Source organism: Leucopleurus acutus, assembly GCF_964270905.1.
Source record: "Leucopleurus acutus genome assembly, chromosome: 3".
Lineage (NCBI taxonomy): Eukaryota > Metazoa > Chordata > Mammalia > Artiodactyla > Delphinidae > Leucopleurus > Leucopleurus acutus.
In genome coordinates this window covers 81,013,507-81,034,089 of record NC_139145.1, presented here as the reverse complement: position 1 = coordinate 81,034,089, position 20,583 = coordinate 81,013,507, and the positions used below count along the sequence as shown (strand labels likewise).

General features: G+C 35.1%; 1 protein-coding gene across 2 annotated transcripts in view; it reads left to right on the top strand.

Annotated features, from left to right (window-relative positions):
• Positions 1 to 20,583, top strand: part of COMMD10 (COMM domain containing 10) — a 160,635-nt gene that overhangs the window by 67,284 nt on the left and 72,768 nt on the right. The gene's annotated exons all lie outside the window — the stretch shown is intronic.

Here is a 20,583-nt window from a genome sequence, read left to right as displayed (position 1 = left end):
GACTTAGCTCCTGCTCTCATGAAGTTTACATTCTCCTGGGGGCCATATAGAGACAAATAGGTAAACAGGCAAATTATGTAGTTGCCAGTTGAAGTATGTCATGTGAAGGGCACAAACAAGGGAAAGAAGATAGAGAGTATCAGAGACCAGACTCTGTTAGGTATGGTGGTCTCTGAAGAGATGACACTGAAGTTGAAACCCCAAAAAGAGAAGGAACTAGGTCTGTTGAGAGGAGGAGGCAGGAGTATTATCTTAGACAGTTAAATATTTATAGGCCCTAAGGCAAGATGAAAAATCTTTATTCTAGGAACTGAAAGTAGACTAGCTTGCTTATAAGTTTGGAGAAGGGAGGCGGGGGGAGGTGAGGGAGAAAGAGGAGAGAAATTAAGGGCAATCCTTGGCTTTCTGGTTTATGTAAATAGATGAATAGTAGTATTGTTTACGGAAATGGGAAGAACGTGTGTGTTTGTGTGTGCGTGTGTGTGTGTGTGTGTGTGTGTGTGTGTAGGGTCGGGGAGCTCAGCTGTGTTTTGAGAGTTTGGTCAAAGAAGCAGTCAATGAAGGTGATTAAAATCATTACTACATTAAAGTAAGATTACACAGTAAGATTAAGATTACACAGAGAGGAAACTTTCATTATTACTAAGATTAGGAGATCCCCTAATTTTGGGGGTGTTTAAAGTAATATTGGTACCCACAAAGATTAAAAAGTTAGAAAGTCAAGTAAAAAATTAAAATTCTTAATCAAATGGAAAAAAGGCAGATTGTCCAGAAGGGAAGTGAAAATAATAAATTAATATGTAATCATAAAGATAGATTGTTGGTGAGAGAGGCCATTGGCTCTTCAGAGACTATAGAAAATAATTACCACGGACATAGAATATCTAACATTATCATTGAAATATGAAATGTTAGTATTCATAGGGGTTACTAAAGGGACAGTGTCAGAATTGAAAGGAAAAAGCAGTTTCTAAGACCTAAAACCTAAAAATCTTAGCAAACTCCTTGAGAATAAAATTTAAATGCCTAAAATAGTTTTTAAAATCTGGGTTTAGCTAGCTCAATGCCCTAGAATTTCAATGACTACATAGAAAATTAGCTCATTAAGATGAAAGTCAATCTTGTTTTTATTTTTAATGTGATATTTCCCAGATCTCTAAGGGACCATCGGAAGGATCTAAATATTCCGTATCCTTATGAAAGTGAATTATATAGGCCTCCTTGAATTAAAAAAGTGTAAAGGCTTTCCAAGTAGTGTTCAATTTAAACTTGTGGCTTTATTTCAGAAGGAAGCTCTGTTCTGAGAGAATACGGTTTTGTTTACATTTGGAAGAAATAGACATTGGTGTTTTGTTTGCCACTTATGTATCATCATACTTACCACAGTGCCAGACACATAGTAAACATTTAGCCAATAGTTGTTGAATGAATAAATGGATGAATGAATATGAATTTTACATTCCGTTTTGCTTTTTCTGGAAAGCTGATAATCTACAAAGCAGTTCATTTGTGGTATGTGAGGAGATCTCTCTCCCATTAGTGCATTCAGGTATTGTACAGTAGCAGGGCTATACCTAGATAGTGTTAGTGTTGATCAGAAAAGGGCTAGAACATTTTTGAGATTGTGTTTCCATGCATTACAGAGGAGACTGATGTTATGTTAAGCCAAACATGAATTCCTTTTCGAATTTGTGTGAATTTTGATCATTTTGATCAGTCTCCTGTTTACAGCTAATAATCTACCGTCCACTGTGTCATCCCTCAGTTCCAAATATGAAAGGATTGAAGTCATGATGCTTTTGAGAAGAAATACTGTAAAAGAATATTGGAAACAGTTATATGAATAATGAGATATGCCAGGACCTCATTTTACTTGGTTTATTTTTGAAAGTTTAGTAGATGTACTTATTACTCTAGTCACATGTAGAAAAATGACAGATATTTCTATCTGGTCCATAGTTCTCTATTCTTAAAAAAAAACTAGCGTGTTCTTTTGTATTTACTTCCTAGTTATGTATCCATACTTCCTTTATTTTGTTTAGTTATGTATCTGACTTTTTCTTTTCCTGAAGCTCTTAATTAAAATCAACTTTTCCTCTCCAATAAATTTATTATTAAAATTAATTTGGGCTCCTTTTTCTCATGATCCTGTTACTCAGTGATTGTTTTCTCAAATACTTGTTTCCAAGACCTTTGTTAGTTTTATGTAGACATATTTTAGTGGTTGGAGTTTCATCTCCAGCCAACCTTTCTGGGTTAATAATACTGCTTTACCCTGGCTTCTAGGATAGAACCTCATCAATCATGTAGATGTAGGATAGGACATAAGGAACACTAAAGAAGCAACATCATCTTTTATTCTAGCAGCACTGGAGAGGATCATTATTTACCAAAAGGAAACAGATTGAGCAGAGATTTGACTATGTTGAGTGCTATTATTATTTTTAAAAAGTTATATGATAATTCTCAAGGATTGAGCTTTTTTTAATGCAAAAACATTTTATGGGCTTTTAGCCAGAGAATTTTATATATAAATGGTAATAGAGGGACAGTGTAACATTTATGAACTTGGAGGCAATGTGATGTAATGGACTTGGGACTTTAGGAGAAGATGCTTTGGGTTCTGACCCCTAACTGTGGTCTAGTTACTTGACCTCTTTGGGCCTCAACTTCTTGTTTTGCAAAATGGAAATAATATGATTTATTCTCCAGAATTTTGAGGGAGTTGAATGCAAGTATATACACAAAATGCCTAATGAAAATTTGGCACATTAAGTTTTTCTCCAAAGACAAATAGATCCTATTGCTAAGTGTAGAAAGGAAGACGTAAAAAAAGTTTCTTCATGATTTGCTAGAGCTTTCTGCCCATAGATCTCTATATTGTCTTAACCTGTGATCCATAATGATCCCAACAAGGGTGAGTGTTTTAAGAAGGCGTAGAATTTTTACTTTTTTGTTCACTTTGAGCAAAAAGTCAGTTTGCACTCTGAGGTCCTAGGTGGCTGCTAGATACAAGGTTATGGGAAGATGGAGGATGGGCAAGGGGAGTTTAACGGGCCCCTGGTCCTACTTCCACCTATATTTTTCTGTTTTAGCTTTTGTATTTATGTGGACAATATTGTCTGAACAAAAGGATCGGTGTCTTTCAAGAAAGTTTGGAAAACCAAGAGCAGGCTCAAGTGTACTATTCCTTGACTTCCCTTTCTCTCGGGTCCCACTCTGCTTTCTCCTTAGCCTTGGTAGGGCAGGGAGGAGGGACGAGTTTTCCAGGCTGTCTTCTCAGCCTGTTGGTAGAGTTCTCAGCCAACAAAACATCACAGAAGAAGGGTCCTATGCAAAGAGGGCACTCCTGGTAGAAAAGTTCCTTGACCTGCTTAGCTCTAGGATTGATCTCTGCCCATACAGAGGCACATTTTGGGCCATGATCAGAAATTTTCCAACTTCGAAATAACAAAAACAGACATCTTGCCTCTGATTACTTTCTCCTATTTGTCCTTATTGAGAACTCTTTGATTGACCTTTACTATTTTCCTTTTCTTCTTTATCTGTCTAAGACTCTAATCCATCATTTACTCTCTTTTCAGTGTCCTAGTCTTCCCTGAACCCACCAGCAAGAACTGTGCTTCTGGATAAATCTATCTGACTTTACTCTGCCATCAAGCATTAAGCATTGTTGGAGAAAATAACACCCTGGCTGATGAGCTGCCTAATAATTTCTTGAGCTCTGAGTTCCTTCTCTTTCAGTTGTCAGAGTGACTTCTCTCTCCTCCATCATCCTCTCTGTTGGCCTCTTACCATCAACATTTAAGCATGCTCAAATGAATCCAGCATCAAATAAAAGTAACAGATGAGTCCATCTGCTATTTGAGATGCCACCCTCTTTCTCATAGTCTTACAAACTTTTTAAACAAGTTGTTTATTTTCATGGTCTTTAGACCATTCCAATACTGTTTCTGCTTTTGTAAATTTATTTTACCTTCCTGCTTAATAATGCTTAACAGCTTTGTCATTACTTTATGAGAGAGTCTCATATCCCCAGCCTTACATTCATACCATTCTATTTCCCCTTTTCTTGTCATATGCACTCCCTTCATTTCATCAGATATACCTAGTTTTTTCTTCTCTCTCTGGGTTTTTACAGGTTCTGTTTCTTTTATCTAGAAAACACTCTCCTCGATTTCCCCAACTCCTCGAACATACTGTTCAGTTATCAAATGTCATTTCCCAAGAGATTTTCCCTGACCTGACCTGACATGCCTTAGTCTTCCTACTTTATACCTTATCTTCATAGCACTTGTCACATTTGTAGTAATTTATTTAATGTCTTTCTTCTCATGTCTTTTAGTGTTAGCTTCTAAAGAGTAGGGATTTCATTGGTCATAGGGCCTGATACTTGTAAGGAGCTCAAGACATATTTGTTGAAGAAATGACTGAATAAGTGAACAACTTTATTTCTCCATAGCTCTGTAGATCAGTGTATCTTTGACCTTATGAAGCTTCTTTTCATTGGCAGTGTATAATAATAAGTTTTAAATGGAGGTGCAACAATTAGTTCTTCTACTAGAGTTATTAAGCAGTGTACTCAATAGGGCATAATAGCTATATAGCATATACACTTTTTCTTTATCATCCACTGCTTTTTGCTTTTTAAAAAAAACTAGAAATATATAATAATTTCAAACTTTTTTTATTAAGAAGCTGAGTATTTTGTTTCTTATGGCATTTTAAATTAAATCACATATTTATTGACTACTATTTAGTGTATGCCCCTAAATGAAAAACTAAAATATAGGTAAAAGATTTTTATCAATTTTCCAAAAAATTTTTTTCTAAAAATAAAATACACTTTAAAAATATATAAGGAATACATATATCCAAAAGAGACACCAGAAATTCTGTTTTCTACCTAAATATATTAGACTTTTCTCAGCTCCTAATACTCTAGTAAATAAAATGTTACAAAACTTTTATAATGAAGAACAATTTGACACCTGAAAGTACAACTAAAAGTATAAGGTAAATTAATGAATATATAAAGGAATAGAGAGCAGTGACATTGTACTCATTTTGTAGATTTCTCATTTCTACACAAAATAATAATGGTATGTGCATTTAAGTACAGTCAAATATTGCACATATGTACAGAGATTGCTACCGTGTTTTATGGATTAGTAAAGAGTGTTAAGTGGAATTCTGAAGATACTTTAGTGTTTAAAATAACCTTTATATCATTTATAGAGCTACTTTAGTGCTGTAAAAAAATCCCCGTCAACATATCTACATGTGAATATGACAAAGAATGACAGAATTTGGTTTACCACTAGGAAGCAGATTAAATGATCTCTTAATTACTTCTCATATTAACATTTACATGTAACTATATTCCCAGCATATTCTAATTCAAACTCAAAACAGAAATTTAGAAATAAATGTAGTTTATATTTAACTGAGTTGAGAAAACATATGGTAGTAATTAAATTCTGCCTTTTTTTTTTAAACAAAGCTTTTTTGTGAATAAAATTGCTGGCTTCCAAGTACTTGTACTTTAATTAAAACAACTGTACATTGTAATCCAGATTTTCCTCTTAAATACTTCCTTTATATCTTATACTTTATTTTCTTTAAATTATAGCTCTGTGTCTTGGGTAGAATTCTAAGAGAGTAATAATGGACTTTACCCTGCAATCAAAAAAGCAGTGTGGTAATATAGGAGCCAAGTGACAGCATTTTCCCTCTAAGTATATAGATCCATAGTCTGGACAGGAATCTTTAGGAGTGAGGTAACACGTCTTTCTGTCAGTTTACAACAGAACATTGACTCTGTCAGTTTCCAGTAGCTGTAATGGAAACTAACCTAGGTGAACATCGCTACTTACTTTGCAGTAAGTGACTGACTACTTGACCCATTATACTCATGGTGGAGAAAGAAGTAACTTCTTCATGACCTGCCATAATCTACCCCAGCAGGTCAAGCTTTGATTGCCTCCTGTTTATTGATTGCCTTCTGTTTATTGATTGCCTTAGTATGTCCATTTGAATTAAATTATGTGGTAAAGGCAGGATATATCTGGGGGGAAAGGAGATGGAGTTTATTTTTAAGGAATTCTTTCTGCAGGAATCGGAGGCAAGAGTTGATTTGGAATAATCAGTTTTTGCTTATTTTCTACCAATAATTGTGTGATTTGGTAAATATCTTTGTTGAGTTTTTTTTTCTTTAATGAAAACGATCTGTCGCTCGTATAGTATCATGGTAAAAACATTATTTGCCACATAATTACTTAAACCATGCTTTTATGAGAATAATAAATTACATTTATTAAGGGCTTATTATATGTTAGGGTTTATTCTAAGTGCTTGAAGTCCTACTTCTGTGGAAGCCATAATGCTGCGATCATGCCTCTCATACCTCTTGATACAGCTTGAGTTCAGGCACATGATTTATGCTCAACTGGTTAGAAATCTCTGCATGAAACTTCACATCTGAAAAAAGCAATACAAAGGAATAGGGGACAGTTACAAATGAGGCACTGGTACCAGCAGTGGTAGTGATGCCAACATTCTCAGCAGAGCCTTCCTAAGCCAACTTTTCTTTCCTTCAGCATGATTTTCATGGCATTTCTGGCCTTCTAGTGCTCTTTACTTCCAGCTTGTTTCCTAAGTCTGTTTCTTCAGCTTCATCATTTATGTGTCCTTTTCTGCTTAACTTAACAGATTGCACCTGCTCCTGCAACCAAGCATTCTGACTGGTACAACTATTAGTGGCAATAATTGGGCTTAATCTCTATCTGGAAATATATCCTTTTTTTTTTTTTTTTTTTTGGTAGCTACAGCTGTCAAAACCCTGAATTTCAGTTAACGTTGTAAAAAGGAATTTGAAAGGGGGAAAATATAGGTTTTAATTATTTCAGTAGTGGCATCAGAAGGAAACAACGAACATCTAATTAAGAATACTATTTTCGGGCTTCCCTGGTGGCGCAGTGGTTGAGAGTCTGCCTGCTGATGCAGGGGACACGGGTTCGTGCCCCGGTCCGGGAAGATCCCACATGCCGCGGAGCGGCTGGGCCCGTGAGCCATGGCCGCTGAGCCTGCGCGTCCGGAGCCTGTGCTCCGCAACGGGAGAGGCCATGACAGTGAGAGGCCCGCGTACCGCCAAAAAAATAAAAGAATATTATTTTCAAGAAATTGTTCATATATTTCCACTCTAAAAAACTTAAAACATTTTTTTGTAGATGTTATTTTTTGTTCACATAATTTTTATTATGAAAAGATATAATTTGTATTGGGCATGTGTTCCTGATATTATGGAAAACATCCCTTTGATTTTATTTTGAAGAATCCACCCCTTCCTTGCTCATAGGGTAAGGCCACACCCACCAGCCAAGTCAGAGATGGTGTATGTGACCTATACCTAAGCAATCAGCACATTGTGTCTCCTTACATACATGGATTGGTTCAGATTGGGTAAGTATATATCAGTATATACTGATAGAAAGATGGCTGTAGCAGCTTCAAGCACTACAGCCTCACATATCACATGGAGCCTGAGAAGGAGACCAACATATCAGAAAGTAGAACTGAGAGGATGGAGGGAGAGAAACTGAGTCCTGATGATATATTTTGAAGCCTAAATCCAGCTATGCCTGAAGCCATTCCTACTCATACATTTTAATCCTTTGAGCCAATACTTTACCTTTTTGCTTATGCTAGTTTAGGGTGTAGATTTCTGTTGTTGGCAACCAAGAGTCCTAGTTTCTTTGGGATGTAAATGATAAATCATCTTGAATTGGCATCACGGATTATTGCCACCACATTTTTAAGGTTAGCTTTTTATTTATATTTTAGTTATATATACCTTTTATACATGAAATATTAACAAGGAAAAGCAACTGATACTTGAAGGTGAAGAATTAATCCAGAAAGAGATGAGAATTCAAACCTTGAATTCTATAAAACTTTAAGATAGCTGCATTTTTACTTTCTGTATGACTTAAATCTGTAAAACCCAAGTTGAGAAACAAAACTTAAAAAGAATATTATAGTCGTGTAAAACGTGTATTTTAAAAAGTCAAATTAAACACATTACAAACATTTGCTGAATTGTATTTGATTTGTAATAAGCACTTCCCTACATTTTATACTGTTATTGCCTTATTATATAACTTTCTGAAGTTTTGATGTTGAAACATTGTGATTTTCTATCAAACATCATGACTGAAAATATGAGTGTACGGATGAGAATCATGCTATTTCCAGGTTTTTGTACATAAATATTTTAAGTATGAAAGTATATTTATTAATAGTGCCTTTAACTGCCCCAACATCATTCAGTATCCCTGTATTTTCCCTTTACCAATCATTCCTGGTCTGAAATTGAAATTGATTTTCTTCATTTCCCTCTTGCTTGGAATGGATAAAGAAAAGAACCAGTGAAAGCACTCCAGGGGGAAGATGCCCTCAAGAGCAAACTCTCAAAAACCTATGTTAGTCAGGATTCTTCTGGGTGTGAATGTCAGAGATCTAACACAAATTAACTTAGTCAAAATTTGCTGGCTCAAATAGCTACTGTGAAACAAGAGGTGAATCTCTAACCTCAGTCATGGTGGGATGCAGGGCTTCAAGCAGTATCACCACGGCTTTGTCTCTACATTGTTCAGTTTTACTACTCTTCTGTGATGGCCTTATTCTCCAACAAGTACTCTCTATGGACTGCATGTGTCCAGATGTCTATCATTATAGTTCCAGACTTCAGATAAGTATGAATGACTGTCGTTTTCCCCAGTGACAATTTAAAAAAATCTCCAGGGGGTGGGGGAACCCCAAAAACTATTGGCCTTGCTTGGTTCTCATGGCCACCAGGGTTTGGGGATGGAAGGCCACATGATTGATAGCTCTATCAGTATCACACTGAATGGAGTTGTGATATTTCCAAAAAAGAAAAGATGCCAGTGAGACAAGTATAGAAGTCCTCTTCCAGTAGGGCTGATTTACTTCCCATTGCAAGCTGTTCTGCTTGCTTTTGTTTCACTACCTAATACATCATTCTTGAATTCAGTTGAATTCAATTGCCTCCTTTTGAAAAGATGCAAATGCTACTTCTGGTAGGATTTAGTTATTTATATCCAGTGCAAATTATATCAGAAAGGTTTCTTCTAGTGTGTAGCTGGGATCACCTGTGCTTAAGGACTGGAAATTTTGGCTCTGGAAAGGAAAGTAGGTATTTTGAAGGTTGGCAGTGTAGCAGAATGGTAGACAGCATGGACTTGTGGACCTGAGTATGACTTTGCCACTTCCCAACTATATGACTTTAGGCAAGTCACTTAATTTTTCAAGTCTTATTATTTTAACCTGTAGGATGAAAATAATACCTATATCACAGAGTGGCTATGAAAATTAAATGAGGCAAAATATGTGAAGCACTTACCGCAATACCTAGCATGTAGTGGGTACTTGGTAAGTGATAGCTTACTGGATATTATGATTCGCACTGATAGTAACAATAATAATAAACACTGTCTCTTGCCACCCTTGTTCCCAAATGCTCCCCAACTACCTAGGATTAAGAGTTTGAAAAGGTTCTGTAGTTCAGCTACATTAAGGTTGACATCGAATTTTACAAGTGAGTCTGGAAGTCTGATTGCTGTTCTTAATGTTGGTTCTATGGGGAAAATTTTCTTGAACTTGAAGAAAATATATTTTTGTAACATAAGTGATACTTCAGTGGAGTTTGCTTCTTTTTGCTGTGTTATTGTTGTTTTTTAAATTATATTTAGTTTTTCCTTTTATGAGGGTCAATCAAGTAAGTAAGGGTCAGAATCTATTTAATAAAATGCTAGAATTAAAGTATATCCTAGCAGAATAAAATATATTCGCAGAGGCTGCTGATGGCTATAAGAAGTTGTGTCATAGCCATGTGACTTGTTGCCGGGAGAGCTGCTTAACTTAGAGCCTAATTAAGCCACAGATGAAATTTCAAGCGTTTTCATTTTGTTTTTGTAGTCAGATATTTAACATATCACTTTAAAAGTCCTGTCATAACTTGTGGCCCTTTACAGTGGTGGGCTGACTGACTCAGTATGAGGAAATGTGGTTATGGTAAGCAGGCATAGAATTCAGCTGTTTTGTTATTAATGAGAATAAATTCATGCATAAGTAATCTTAGACACACAACTAAAATGATGACTTTCTAGTATAAAAAACTTGATAGCCAACGGTGTTAACATTCCCATACCTGCTTTGGTGAATGTAGGTGATTATCATGATATTAAGAAGTCAGAGTTATGGAGTTGATATTGTACTAGCTTACCTTTAAGAAAATTTATTTATGACTATAGACAGTGATACTTTATTCAAACATCCCTCATGCTATTATTAGTCACAGAAATACTAAATCTGTGTGTATGGATGGCTTGTCACAATCTAATATAATGATTAGGAAAATAATTAATATAGTGTACTCTAAATGATGAATTTTTATCTTCATATATAAACGATAGCACAGATTTTCAAATTTATCAGGAAAAGGAGACACTAAGCAAAACCTAAGAAATAATGGATATTGTTTTAGTGTGACGTATGATTTTCTAAATAAAGCTTAGATGCACTTAGAATATACCTGTATTCCTGTTCTTTCAGCATGTGCAAAAATAACATCTTGATAATACAGGTTTTCTTTTTATAGATTGTCAGTAATTTTTATCAGAAGTATATAATCAAGAAAGGATAATTGTTTCTGCCAAATAAGTATCCATCCTTTTTAATGTTTTCTGCAGTGAACACTTGTGGCATTTTTAATATGTGGGGTTGTTTGCCACATTTTGCAGAGCCTAGTTCACAGTCATAGTCTTCAGTTTTGGAAGAGAGCATAAAAAGGTCATTCCATTTATCCCCCATCCATTTGATGGTAATGGTAATGTGCTTTGCAGATATAATATGAAATTAACACCTTAGGCAACAATTTTTACTTTCTAAAATGTCATTGTATTTCTTAAACAGTTGGTTTTTTTAATCTTTCTTGCCAGTAAGAATTATAAGTAGAGTTGAGGACGGTTTTATTTTTATAGAAATAGAAAATCTGTGGAAGAACTCTGCTACTTTTTCTATCTTTCTGAAAGTGCGATAAAGTGTAAATTACCATAGGCCCCCATGGAAGGAGCCAGTTACCGTTTGAGTAGAATCCAGTTCAGATACTGAAGCGCAGGGAGACATGACTTGCCTATGTTATATATAGAATTAGTAGTAGAGGTAGAATTGAAGTATTAGTGTTTCGGAACCAAACTGGGGTCTGCTCGCAATAAAGCCAATCTGCTGACACCGGGTTGTGGTGAAGAGAAGTGCAGCATTTATGGCAGGGCTCCAGGCAAGGAGTTCAGGACAGCTAGTGCTCAAAGCACCCAAACTCCCCATGGGTTTCAGCAAAGCATTTTTAAAGGTGAGGTGAAGGAGGGGCATCCCAGGGAATGTGGTCAGATCATGCATAATTCTCTGATTGGTTGATGGTGAGGTAACGTGGGTGATATCACAGGGGTTAACATTATCAGTCCTTAGGCACCAGTACGTCTGGGGGCTTATGTGCTCATGATCAAGTAGTTAATTTCTTACATTTGGTGGTGATTTTAGCATCTGTAGAACAACACAGGAAATGTGCATCAGATACTATTATCTAGGTACTTCAAAGAGGAGCTAGAGCAGAGGATATGGGGCAGGGAGTCTGTCCTGGGAAGGCCCCATAAGGTCCTGCTCCGCTTTACGAGGCCCTAATTCTCAAGTCAGTTCAGCCCAGAGCCAGAGCCATCGATGCTTTCTTTGTGGTTATTATGTGAAATGTTTGACAACCAAAGATGTAAAGAGAGTGGGCTCAGATGCATGTCCCCTCTCCTCTCCTCTCCTCTCACACACATAGTCTTAGTTAGCTTGAGATAGATATACATACACATGTATATATAAATCTAAAACCACATATATATACTGCCTGCTACAATTAAAACTTAATTTCATAGTCTTAAGGCAAGTTATCCTCAGAAAGGTCCATTGTCACCCTTAAAAAGAAAGACTTTAATATTAGTCACAGCTGGAGAGAGCAGAGGAAGCTTAGAAGGAGCAGTTTAATTTTCCAGTACATTTTGGTTTTCTCCTTGCTCCGTATTAGAGATGCATGCTTTTAATAGATGTTCACCTTTAGAAGCCAGTCTCTTGCCTTTGACTGAATAGAAAGAATTATAAATACTGTATTGATACCAACTGGTTGCTGTGGAAATCATTTTAATGTTATAAACTGACACCCTGACCATACTGCAGCATTAAATGAAGAGAAGGAGAAGTTGCTGTTTGGTTTTAAGTCTGTAAAGCAAATGCTGGGAAGGTTTTTGGTTTACCCAAAGTTACACAGCCTGTAAATGACAGAGATGGGACTAGAACCTAAATATTTGCACTCTCAATCAAATTCTCTTTCTACTGCACTAAATTACGTTTTTCTGAAAAGTAATATGAGTGGTTCATATAGGGAAATGTGGCAATGAGGCTTAAGTTACTGTTTCTTATCTCATGTTCACTTAGGTGTTTTCAACCCTTCTTTTCTGTACCTTCTGCATTAATTTTTCTTTGGGATCTGGTTCCTGATTATGTTGAATATTTAGAGAAATACCTGCCATTTTTGAGGAGAAAATATCTAATAATGTTACCCTCATTCTCTACTTTATATTACAGGTAGAAGGAGAACTAGAGCACAAATTTGTCTTCCCTCTTATTCATTTGAATAACAGAATATGTTAAAAATAATTGTAATATGCAAACAAAAACATCACACAATGAAACTACTTATATGCTTAATAAGAATTCAGCACCATAATTAAATTGCAAAGTTTAACATCATTGTATTCCATTTTAATGTTAATATTTAATCTTACTTATAATGGCTGTCTGCATGTAAACTTTTTATTTACTATAGAGGTTGTAGTATAGGATATTAAAGAAGACATTCAACTAGACCTGGATTTTTCTTATGAGCTCCGAGGTTCCCATAGCAATTTTAGACAACACATGCTGTTTTACTGGAAGAGTAACTAGAGGATATAGTCTGATCACTCTCTACCTCCCATGGTAAACCTTCTGTTTGTTTTGTGAATTTAATAGTTAAAGGTGCGTGATAAAACTTGTCATCTCTGTTAGATGCTGCTAAATCAGACGGTGATAAAATGGCTGCCAAGCTCCAGGGGCTCTTCTTCTTATGCCGTTAAACATCAGTTTCCTAGATGGTCATACAGCTGGTGTGTTCAACACCTTCTTACTCTGAAAGGACTAAAATGTACAACGTAAGTTTTAAATTCCAAGTTAAAGGGAGGAGGGGGATTCTTCATAAGTGAAAACGTTCCTCAAACATACGAAAGAAAACAAAGTTTTTCATGGAAATTTATTTTCACTTTTCTGACCATTATATGATTTTCCTAGCAATACAAAACAATTCCCTGCAGTTCCTCCCATTTACTTGTTGAAGTAGAAAAGTACATTAAATCTTAATTAGCCATACTACCTATAGTAGATTCTGGTGTTACTGAATTTTTGCAGGCATCTAAAGGCAGTGTAGTAATCATTCCTTACCTGGAGGAAAAGGTTCCAGCATTCTGTTTCATTAGGCATTTTTTCTAGTCTTTCCTTCAGTTACATGATATGTTGGGGGAAAAATTATATATTCAGTTAACATGATTTGTTGAGAAAATACGCATATGCATACACACACATATGCATATATGTGTATTTGTATATGCACATGTGTGTGTATGTATATATATACATGTGTATGTGTGTGTTGTGTTTGCATGTATATATTTATGTTCCTTTCTCAATAGTATTCTATTTCATACCTTGGAAAATATAAATAACAACAAAAAATATAAGATCAAGATGGCTTCTTTTAAGAAACTAAGTTGTTATTCCACTTTTTTTTGCCTTCACATCACAGATATTAAGAAAACTAGAGGACTTAATTTGGCTTAGACATTTTTTAGCATCTGTTTGGTTTTTACTTTGTTTTCTTGACTCGCTCAGTTATAGTGGGTTGGCCAAAAAATTCGTTTGGTATTTGCTTCCTTTTATTGTAAGTGTTTCTTATTTCTCTAAAACACTTTGAATTCCCCCTCCACTGATTCTTTTCCCTCCTTTGTTTGTTTACATGCCTCACTTATGTGGTAGTATCTGAAAGTAAAAAAGCAATTTAGAAACAAAGTTGAATAAAATTTCATTGTTCTTGATTCTGGAGATTGTTTACTGAGGTTATTATACTGTTGATGAGTTATCTTCACATCAAGCATTCAGGATATCAGTTACCAGACACATCATATTCAGTTATGGTGGGCTTATGGTTGTGTATTGTGCAGAATTCATGAAGTCGTTTTCTACAGATTTATCATGAATTTATGGCCAATGGAACTGTTTAAACTTCCTAATCCATTTGTTCCACTGAGTAGCCTTAGAGTTAAAACAGCGGTTTCCATTTCCCTTATGGGTAGGTGAACCCATGCATACATTTATCATTGATTTTTAGCACTGGAAAAATGTAGAAAGTGGGTGAGTTGCTCTATATTCAAAGGAGAGAGAATATTTGGAAGGAGTTTTCCTGAAAATAGGATTGGTGAAATAAAAATAAAATTTATATTCACCCTAAGGGAGATAAACTACCAGAAGCAAACCTCTTTGGTAGGTGTTTGAATCAGGGATATAATCCAACCATGGTAGAGTATTTGGTCTGACTTTCCTTTGAGAAGCAGGGACAACCCATGGTGTTGGGCTGGCAGGCATGAGGAAGCAATCACCCTTCTCTCCCTTCCTTCCCCCCAAATTATAAATAGAAACATTGTGTCCAAATAACTGCAAAGATACAATCTAGCTTTTTTCTTTTCCTATTTTAATAAGCCTTTTTATTTTTTAAGAATTACGGTTAGCAAACTTGAGAGAGAACCTAAAAGTACTCTTTCACATGTTTCTGATCTTCAGTTGATTTACTTGAATTAGATCTATTAATATAATTATTGCATTACTACGACCATTTTATTATATGCAGTCTAGAATACTTCGTCTTTTTACTCCTATAATACTGAAATAAACATTTAATTTTTAGGCATTACAAATGCCCAATAGCTCTGTTTTTAATTAATGGGAATTGTATTTTTTTTATTAATAATTTAGATGAATCTATATATCCAAGTCTTGACCCACTGAAATGAGTAATCCTTTGTATTAGGGAAGGACATCAGTAGGATTAGAGAGTTCTTGACTTTCTTGATCCTTCTTGTTAGTCCTTCAAGAGACTGCATAAAGATGATAATAGGTGTTCTGTCTTATTCACCAAGTTTTCTCCATTGATTTCAGAACATTACATTATCAGAGAGAGAGGGGAATATCAGTATTTTTTTCTGTATCACACTCCCCACCTTTAGCACTGCTTCCCATTCTTTCTTTTAGCCATTATTTACTGAGGACCTATTGTGAACCAGAAGTTGTACAGAGCTCTGGCAATATGTGACCTTAATCATTCTGACCATTATGGAGTTACAGTTTAGTAGAGAAGGCAGGAAAGAACGTGGATTCCTGAGTCACACTGCCTGGGTTTTACTCTTGGTTGCACCACTTCCTGGTGAAGCTGGACAAGTCACTTAATCATTTGTTTCAATTTCCTTCTTGCTAAAATGAATATAACAACTCTACATTAAATGAGAAGATGCGTGGATTAAATGAGATAATGCATGTGAAACATTTAGCACTCACGTTAGGAGAGGAAACTTCTAGGCTACTATCTCTAACCCTGTTAAAAAAGTGATTTGACCAGCTTTGTTTAGTTATAATATTTTTATTTAGCTTTTGGAGCCTTTTCCCAGTCCTAGTATAATACAACCTCTTGAATGCACTCTGGTCACCTTTTGTTTTCTCCTTCAAAGCTCCTGGTATTCTCTCGTTTCTTGGAAGCTTCCCCATCTAACAGCTCTTGGCTAGACATTCCTATCCATGTAACACTCATGACTCCCATTACACGCTGTGCAGTAATGTGCAGTTACTCCTTCCTTGTACATGTTGCTAATGTGGATTATTTATTTACTTATTTGAGGTGTGACTACTGGGTATCTTTTTAGTTATTTATTATCTGTCTCTTGTAAACACCTAGAAGGGAAGACACCATAGCAATCTGCACAGTAGGCATTTAATGATTGAAATAAGTGAAAACAATTTCCATTCTCAGTAGAGGAGAGTATAGCTTTCTTTCACCAGGCTGTTTACGTGGTTGAGAACAAACAGGACTGTCAGAACTGTCCATCTTATCCTTTAGATGCAGAGGTGTATCAAGTTCTATTGAACCCTTTGTAAAATGAATTACCTTTTTCGTTCTTAAGTTTTTACAGTTTTAACTGCATATTTTCCAATTTCAACTGTGTAGTATTTCTCCATTGTAGCTCATTTGTTAGATTAAACTTTGGGAATGTCTTTTATTGTGAATAGTAATTTTCTAAATTTTTACTTTTGTTTGGCTTTTTGATTCTTTGACTACTTTCCCATAGCCAATCACTTTCTTCCAAGTCTTGCTCAGAAGCCATTCACAGCTCTACAATTAGATTACGTTTATTAACCACCCTATGATTAAGCCGTGTCTTCAATTTTTTCTTTTTTATTTGCAGTTTGCATATTATATGCTGTACTTTGACTCATTTAATAAATAATTACTCTCCTTTCTTCTTATAATTCTGTCTGGAAATTTTCATTTTCATTTTATTTTCTTCCTTCCTTTACAAAAACTAGAGATCAAGTGTAAAACTTTCTGGATAAGTATATACTAAGGCTTTGTGTACCTAGCCCTTAATATTTTCACTGTTTTACAAGAGAAGAGGTTGTCAACTGACTACTAACCACATAAGATGCCAGTTTAATGTGACAAATCTGTCCCTTAAGACTGATTTTCCAAATAGTATTTCTTGGAAACGCAAAATCAAAGCTGTGGAGTACTCTGTATGATTTTTAGTTCTAAGGATGTAGCATGCAAGTATTACTGTTCTCATTTTAGAGAGCAAAAAGTAGACTAGGAGAATTAAAGAGATTTATACGTTATTTCTCCATTCATGTGGTTAGTGTTGGCTAGTATGTGTTGGTATTACTGAATCTGAACCCAAGTTCCCTGTCTCCTGTTGAATTGTTGTAAATTCAAATGAAAATGCTAAGAAAAAAGTCAGCATTAAAAATACAATAGCAATTGGTAATTTAGCACAGGGCATGAAATATTACCTCAAGTCACAGTATGCTCATTAAAACATTTTAAATTAACTTCCTCAAGGCGTCACTTAAAGGATTTGGTTTTATGTACTTAAAAAAAATTTTATTGACAGATTTATTTGTCAGTCTTCTTTAAGATACTGTTAGCTGCTCATTCACTGAAATAGTGACATACTAAATAAAAGATAACTTTTCATATAGTCACTTGTGTTGTTAAACTTTAGCATTTGATGTTAAGATTATGTATATACATATATATATAAACACACATATACAGACATGCTCATGTTTATTTGTGTTATTTATAAAGCTTTTCTCTAGGAAAAATAATATTTATTTACAAAGTTATTATTGACATTGTTGGAACGACAACAGAGGAAGATTTGAAATACAATCCAAGTATTATTGTAGAGGATGTACTCAGTACTTTGAAAACTGCCTAAAAACCACCTAATAAATGAGTGTGCATTTGTTGGCAGGTAGTAGATCATGCTACAAACTTACTATCAGATAATGTTATTCATCCAAATATTTATGAATAACTATCATAATCAGTGTCCTCACACTCCATATCAAATCCATCAACAAATCCTATATCTCTACTTTCAGAGTATATGCTAAATGTAATTACTCTCACCACCACCTACTTCAAAATTAGATTCCACCTTTTGAGAGACACCTGCCCCATGCATTTTATCTAAATTGGGACCCTATTTCCCAACTCCACATTCTTTCCCTCTATTCCACTTTATTTTTTTTTCATAGAACTTTCCAGTTTTTGATATTATATCTTTTTTTTTAAATTTATCACCTGTGGTTTATTGTTTGTTTTGCCATTAGATTGTAAGCACCATGAGGGTGAGGATTTTGTCTTTCTTATTAATCCAGTGGTCACTAAATGTAGAACACTACCTGGCACACCTTAGTTATTCAGGAAAATGAATGTAGGAAGGAATTAGTGCTGTGGAGATATTGGAACTTGGTGCAAGCCATGTAATACATTTTTGCTTAACACATTTTTAAAAATTAGGGAGTGAGTGAATAAATGAATGTAAAAATTAGGCTTTGGTAGTCCACTTTGGAAAAATATTTGTCATTATCTACTGAAATTAAACATACTTATTCCATGTAACTCAGAAATTCCACTTCTAGGAATATACCCCACTGAAATGGAGATGTATGTTGTGGACAACCGTGTTCATAGTAATACTATTCATGAGCGCTCCAATGTAGAAACTGCCCACATGCCCATGAATAGTAGAATGGATAAGTAAATTGTAGTATGGTCATACAACAAAATACTATACATCATTGAGAATATACAAACTGTAGCTGTATTAAACTATGGATAAATCATATAAATATAATGTTGAGTGAAAGAAGCCAGAGGCAAAAGAACACATATTGTGTAATTTTACTTACATAAAGTCCAAATCTATGTTTTTAGATGTCAGGATAGTGTTTATCCTTGAAGGGATGGCACTAGAAGGGGACATGAGGAGGTACTCTAGTATTTTATGTATTAAAGATAGTACAACATGACAATCCTAGTCTTAAAAGAACTAACTTAATGAAGGAGCAACAAACTAACATTAGGCTGACTAAAATAACTAATGTATAAAGTGCTTTGAATGAGCAGAGGATGAAATAATTCTGTTGAGGTGTGTGTGGAAAGATAAAAGTAAGTAGTTTTAATACCTCTAATAGTTTTAATAACCTTTGTCATAAGCATCAAAATTTTTTTGAATTTTATTTTTTTTATACAGCAGATTCTTATTAGTTATCTATTTTATACATATTAGTGTATATATGTCAATCCCAATCTCCCAATTCATCCTATCACCACCCCTCCTCCTGCTTTACCCCCTTGGTGTCCATATGTTTGTTCTCTACATCTGTGTCTCTATTTTCTGCCTTGCAAACCAGTTCATCTGTACCATTTTTCTAGATTCCACATATATGCGTTAATATATGATACTTGTTTTTCTCTTTCTGACTTACTTCACTCTGTATGACAGTCTCTAGGTCCATCCACCTCACTACAAATAACTCAATTTTGTTTCTTTTTATGGCTGAGTAATATTCCATTGTATATATGTGCCACATCTTCTTTATCCATTCATCTGTCGATGGACACTTAGGTTGCTTCCATGTCCTGGCTATTGTAAATAGTGCTGCAATGAACACTGTGGTACATGACTCTTTTTGAATTATGGTTTTCTCAGGGTATATGCCCAGGAGTGGGATTGCTGGGTTGTATGGTAGTTCTATTTTCAGTTTTTTAAGGAACCTCCATACTGTTCTCCATAGTGGCTGTATCAATTTACATTCCCACCAACAGTGCCAGAGGATTCCCTTTTCTCCACACCCTCTCCAGCATTTGTTGTTTGTAGATTTTCTGATGATGCCCACTTCTAACCGGTGTGAGGTGATACCTCATTGTAGTTTTGATTTGCATTTCTCTAATAATTAGTGATGTTGAGCATCGTTTCATGTGCCTCTTGGCCATCTGTATATCTTCTTTGGAGAAATGTCTATTTAGGTCTTCTGCCCATTTTTGAATTGGATTGTTTGGTTTTTTTTAATACTGAGCTGCATGAGCAGTTTATATATTTTGGAGATTAATCCTTTGTCCATTGATTCATTTGCAAATATTTTCTCCCATTCTGAGGTTTATCTTTTCATCTTGTTCATAGTTTCCTTTGCTGTGTAAAAGCTTTTAAGTTTTATTAGGTCCCATTTGTTTATTTTTATTTCCATTACTCGCTAAGAGGTGGGTCAAAAAAGATCTTGCTGTGATTTATGTCAAAGAATGTTCTTCCTATGTTTTCCTCTAAGAGTTTTATGGTGTCCGGTCTTACATTGAGGTCTTTAATCCATTTTTGAGTTTATTTTTGTGTATGGTGTTAGGGAGTGTTCTAATTTCATTCTTTTACATGTAGCTGTTCAGTTTTCCCAGCACCACTTATTGAAGAGGCTGTCTTTTCTCCATTGTATATCCATGCCTCCTTTTTCATAGGTTAGTTGACCATAGGTGCATGGTTTTATCTCTGGGCTTTCTATCCTGTTGCATTGAACCATATTTCTGTTTTTGTGCCAGTACCATATCGTCTTGATGACTGTAGCTTTGTAGTATAGTCTGAAGTCAGGATGTCTGATTCCTCCAGCTCCATGTTTTCCTTCAAGATTGCTTTGACTATTCAGGGTCTTTTGTGTCTCCATACAAATTTTAAGATTTTTTGTTCTAGTTCTGTAAAAAATGCCATTGGTAATTTGATAGGGATTGCATTGATTGCTTTGGGTAGTATAGTCATTTTCACAATATTGATTCTTCCA